A 6,307-nucleotide genomic window follows, 5' to 3' on the forward strand; every position below is an offset into this window, starting at 1 on the left:
GTCTACAAGAGCTCGGCGCAACATTTCATTGAAGTAAAGTGAATAGCATAATCCAGCTCTTGACTGATATTTCCGTATCAAATCATAAAGGCGCATTTCCTCTACTGCCTGATAATTAAATCGATTCTGGCAGATAAGTTTGTTGTTACCCTTGTACACGTTGTCTCCCTACGAAAAAAAACTGTCTTGTGATATGACTTGCGGCAATATTGTTGTAACAACTGGTATGACGGCTGACATACGCCACTTTGTGGGATAACATTGTTTCCATAATAACAAGCAGGCACTTGGGACTTTTCAGGTAAATTAATTTCATAAATTTGTAATTTCGGTGTGGAGTGGTCGTAAGACAAACTCCTGAACATCAAGATGGCGTACATGATTTTGTTTGCGTAAGACGAAGAAGCAGCCGCTTGGGATATTTCAGTTAAATTAATTTCGTAAACTTGTAATGTAGGTGTGAGGACAAACCCTTAAATGATCGGAATGAGTATTCAAAGAACAAATTATTTCTTCCTTACCTCCTCACCGCTGAGGTCTGCCTAGTGTTTACTTTCATCACATTAACGAGTTCTCGTTGATCGTCTTCTCATTATGTCTAAGGTTAATTTAATATCTGATGAAAAGAACGACTTAGGCAACGATTTTGTTTTTTCTTTCCACTGGCAGTTCAAATTACATGAAACACACAAATGCTGTTCCTGCTCGACGGTGACGCACAGCACGCGCTAACCTACTGTCAGTTCGACTATGCCTGCCTTATATTGCAGCAACTCCCTATGAATCTCTCGTGGTACTACTGTTATGGCGTCAACCAAGCCATGCATCGTATTTACAACATGACTATTAGTGCATATTATACTTTATGTAACTGTACATTGACTAGACGTTCAATTTTATGTAAGATTCATACAATCGCAATAAGAATTATCGATACCCATGAAGTGACTTTTAGATTTGTATACAAATCATTTTTTATTACCCCAGGGAACCTAGTACTGCTTCGCAATTCCGAAATATGTATCGGAATTTGATATGCGTCCTAACTTCCTTCTGCCCCTCTCTCGATCCGTCCTCGCCTTCCCCACTTTTTGTCCATTTCTTCCTCCTTCACCTCTCCATAAATTATTTAGAAGGAGGAACAGTAGATATGCGAGGGAAAAATTATTTAACAGTTTTAATGCCCTGCTATCACAGTTAAAACTGATTGTGAGGAGGAAAACGAAACTGTACGTTTTCATGGCGCAGCATTTTGTTTTTCACAGTCGCTTTTAACAAAAACCCTATGCCTTGTTATTTAAGAAATATATAGCCTTTGACCGTCTGAATGTTCCTAATAGTACTGTGTAAAAATTTGAAGCATCTAATGTAAGTCTGTTTAAACATTTATTAAAACATTATGTAAATATTTGAAACAAATTGCTGAGGAAACTGTCGACATTTTTGGTAACAATGTTTCGCTGTAAAATATGTAGCTGAAGTTTGTACAGTTGTTTATTAGAGTATCGTGTAAAAATTTAAAGTAAATCGGTGAAACACGTTTCGAGATTTTTGCTAACAGTGTTTCAGCTTTATTCAGGGTGAGGAAAAAATGCCGCACTTCTCGGTTGGCATGCGACTCCTCATCCTAGTTCAAGCCAGAAGTGTGTGTGGTAAACCTAGTCCTGGTAATAGGTTCAATGGAAGACGATTGAAAGAATGAGGGTCTGACAACGCTGTAACAGCGTACAGTGTGAGCACGGACATGTACCTTGTGTATTTCCTTCTATTACTGTTACCTTCATTTAAACATTAAGACATTACATGAACTTTTTACGGATAGGAACGACCACTTCGTTTCTTCCATAACACAAATAGTCAATAGAAAATAATAGTTTATATAGTAACATCGTCTGTATCCGATGATGTACCAAAAACATAGTAGGTAGCCCACACTAGACTGCGGTCGCGCGGTTCCAGACTGTAGCGCCTAGAACCGCTCGGCCACCCCGGCCGGCCAATAGAGAACAGCCGAGGGGATATGCGCCTATTGATGTAGTTAGGACGTCTGTAGATCTGCTGCTCAATGCTTCGCAACATTGTAGCATAATTCTTCGCTCTACTTTGCTTACTGCAACGACGGGTTTGAGTAGTCGTAAACTGTGCTCCCAAGCATGGGCAGCACAGTACACAATCGCAGTTTACATAGACTCATGGTACAGTCTATTCGCACTTAAGGACAAACGAAACCTCCTTTGTCCCCTATTAATAATAGAACTTAGAGTCGAAAACACTAAACTAAGTAGGGAATTAGCAGCAGTGAGCACCCCTGATGCGCAGGCACGCCTTGGAGGCTCACAGAGAGAGATTGCAGAATTGAAAGCGGAGAACGAGAAGCAGGGATGCAAAAATCAGTTCTTTCCAGCGTCTTTCGCGACGGCTGGGGCCTGTGCCCTGTGAGGAATTTGAAAAGCAAGTTGGAGCAACAAATTAGTCAAATGAAATACAAACAGACCAGCACCCTCTTCTTCAAATCAGACAATGATAAAGATGCCAAAACAATACGGGAAACGTTAAGAAAGACGATAAATCCGAGACAGGCCAAAGTCAAATTAAAGGCAATAAGATTGATGGCAAATACTGTAATTTTGGCGACCGAAACACAAGCTCACTAAACAAAAATAATGGAAAAGGCAGCACAACTTCAGAATATTAGGTGTTTAGAGTCTAGAAAATTTAGGCCACAGCTTGCTGTCTACCAAGTACTAGAGGCCTTAACAGATGAAGAATTTCTTGAAGACTTGTATGAAATCAATCTCAGCGAGAACATATCAAGGGAAGAATTTAGTGAGGGTGTCTCAGTCAAGTTTAAAACAGGACTGAGAGGGAAACGCACAGTAAACAATGTTCTTGAAGAACCACCAAAAATTCGTCAGCAGTTACTGCTGAATGAAAGCACTGCTTCGGTTTGAAGCATTAAATATTAGACGTTTTGTAGCCATACAGAAATGTTTTAACTCTTTGGGACTTGGACACCCTATTAAGCGATGTGATAAAACTCAGATGTGTGGAAGATTTGCGAAGTCAGGGCACAAGAGATTTGACTGGAAATAGGAGATAGTCAATGGGTGTAAACCATGCAAGTACAGGAACAAGGTCTGTGGCGAAGGATAGGGGGCCGAAGGCCAATGATACAAAATGCTTTATGAACGACAAATTGAACGTACAGAATACTATACAGTGAATAACGTTCACTAATACGAATTGCAATTTAAATCGCGAGACCTTACACCCCAACCATAATCGGAACTTATCACACGGACACAAAATGCTAGTCATGTTAAACAAATAAAGACTGTATGGGAAGTACCCTTGTGGGCATTGAACTCAGCAGGTTATTAGGCGAAATACACACTGATATCGCCTGCCTACAAGAACCATATACGCGAGGTGGTAAAATAACTGGCCTACCGATACAATTCACCACAATCGTGGGAACTCAGAATGCTAAGCCAGCAATTGTACTAATGAACCCAAATTTGACTGTAACAAGGCTATCTCAGTGATAAACAGAACACATTGTCACAGCAAAGATCGTACGTGGACGTGACATTTGGATAATTTCATCTATATATGCCCAATATTCATACGACATAGAAACTTTTACTGACAAAATGCGAGGCATTGCACGATTTTCACACGGGAAAAGACCGCTCATATTAGCAGATATAAATGCACGGTCAACCGTATGGGATGCCGATAAAACAGATGTTAAAGGACACACAGTAGAGGATGTAATAAATGATTGTAATCTATTTTCATTAAACAGGGCAAGACAACCACCAACCTTTCGCGAACATGCTGGAGGCCAAGGTAATACTGATTTCTCTGCGGCAAATGTTATCTCCTTACCAAACATAATTTATGAAATTAGCTTTACATTGACGGGAAGCTTTTTGCGCTGACTCAGCCACCGACGTGCGACCAGTTTGCACAAAACGCTAGTGCTCGTCCGGGATTTGAACCCGGGACCTCCTGCACCCTAAGCAGGAATCATACCCCTAGACCAACGAGCCCTGTGACAGCTTGACCGCCAAATATTCCAGCAAAGTACATCCCTCGAGGTCGTCCAGGGTGCTCTTTGAGTCTGGTGCGGCTGGCGGGATGGGGGAGGTGCTCTCTGCCGGCAGTGCTGTTCTTCGACAGACTGTGTAGCGACACAATGGGTCATGGGCAGCACCGTTCTCGGAGGTGCCGTGGCCCGCGGTCGGCGGCCTTCAAGGGCTATTGGCATCTTCATGTAGAAAGTGGGAAGTCATGGACGGGGTGACACACAGCGATCACAATGCCATCATCATTCATACAGGCAATTATACAAACATACATAATACTCACACAGAACAACAGCAGTAAGTTTTTGGCAGGGCACACTGGAGTAAATTAATAAATGTAATAGAAGAATCGGCATTAAACGCTATCCAGGGCAGTGTAGATTTCTAAACACAAGTCTTAACAAAAGTCTTGCACAAACGGCTGCCATCCCACTGGCCAGTGCTAGGCGGACGCGTCAACGACCTTGGGCAGCTGAACTGACAAGATTATCTTATAATTAAAGTTTTCCCTGAGACATTTAAGTCTCATCTTTATCTGCGATAATGATGAGACTTAAATGTCTCAGGGAAAACTTTAATTATAAGATCAATAAGGACTTTCACATTATGTCCAACACTCGGGTGCTACTCCAAAGCCAGAGAGCTCTGACAAGAGTGACAATTTAGGGGGAAAATAAGTTGAAGACATGAATTGAAGTTTGTGATGCGAAGGGCACTCGACTTGGGTAATTCGTGCAGCGATTTTGACCATAGTGCTGCGCTGCTGTAATGATTAGCATTTTTGCTTAGTAAGCAAGAAGACGGTTCGAGTCCCGCCAGTGGCACAAATTTTAATAATGATGAGACTTAAATGTCTCAGGGAAAACTTTAATTATAAGATCAATAAGGACTTTCACATTATGTCCAACACTCGGGTGCTACTCCAAAGCCAGAGAGCTCTGACAAGAGTGACAATTTAGGGGGAAAATAAGTTGAAGACATGAATTGAAGTTTGTGATGCGAAGGGCACTCGACTTGGGTAATTCGTGCAGCGATTTTGACCATAGTGCTGCGCTGCTGTAATGATTAGCATTTTTGCTTAGTAAGCAAGAAGACGGTTCGAGTCCCGCCAGTGGCACAAATTTTAATTCTTTCTTTCTGCTTCCATCATTAGCGCTGATAAGATTACGAAAAGACTAGTAGGACAAGAGGAAGTACTATCAGAGCGCTATATCAGTGCAAGAACGACAGCTCAGACTAGATCAATATTGGGACGCAAAACTGAAGAACAAAACTGAACTCTGCAAAACCACACAAAAACATTGGACCGGCTTCGTTAAAACGAATTTACGAAAAGACTTGTGGGGACAACCATTTAATAACTGATCGCGTTGAAACCTCGATGGTACTATCAACGTTAAAACGGACAGACGGAACCATGACAAGTGGTCGGAAATGTTCTCCTAAACAAGCTCCTGCCAGATGGCTCACATACAGAGGACGAACGACATCACAGTGGCCTATGTGACGAAATGAAAAACGCATACTTAAATGAGGGTGCCACCCTCCCCTTCGTAATGCCACGTCCTCGGACGAGAAATGAAAATTAAAAATTAGCTCCAAAATTCCCAGAAATTTTCACAAAACAAGTTCCAAATTCCATGAAAAATGAACAAGCAAACAAATTTCCAGTTAACACTATTATTTGGATATTAACCAGTAACTGAATCAGGAATCTAGTACTTAGAAATTTATTAACATACGAAAGAAAGATAGGATTCCAGTAAAATCAAACTCAAAATTCAAAATAATAGTAAATCGCAAAATCATTATAATTAAAATTCGCAAAGTAGAACCAACGTTCCCAAAGAATACTCCGTGTGAGTACTCTTTGAGATTCGTGAGTAATGGCTAAGGATAATTCAATCCATTGTCACTGCGTTACGAGCGTTAGCCGAAGCAGGTCACACTTTTGAATGCTCGTATATGTAGGCGCAATTAATTGTTTTTTCAGAATTGATTATTGCGATCTACTATGACGCAGTGAAACGATACTTTGACTTCAAATATTACGTTATTTAGAATTCAGATAGAGGACTTGCATATATTAGACAGAAGTGACTTTTGATTAGATAACCTGAAGTTAACACTATTTAGGAAGTGAACACAGATAGACAACTTCATTCGTAATAACTAATGAACTGTGGAACTTGGCGATAGTTACGAAGTATATAATT

The 6,307-nt window shown here is 40.8% G+C and overlaps 1 non-coding gene across 1 annotated transcript; it reads right to left on the reverse strand.

The window, feature by feature from the left end:
• Positions 1-3,982: 3,982 nt before the first annotated feature.
• On the reverse strand, positions 3,983-4,055 carry Trnap-agg. Its single transcript has one exon. It is a non-coding gene; the product is annotated as a tRNA-Pro (tRNA).
• Between the last annotated feature and the right edge of the window lie 2,252 nt (positions 4,056-6,307).

The sequence above is a fragment of the Schistocerca piceifrons genome, chromosome 2 (genome assembly GCF_021461385.2).
Source record: "Schistocerca piceifrons isolate TAMUIC-IGC-003096 chromosome 2, iqSchPice1.1, whole genome shotgun sequence".
In the NCBI taxonomy this organism is placed as follows: domain Eukaryota; kingdom Metazoa; phylum Arthropoda; class Insecta; order Orthoptera; family Acrididae; genus Schistocerca; species Schistocerca piceifrons.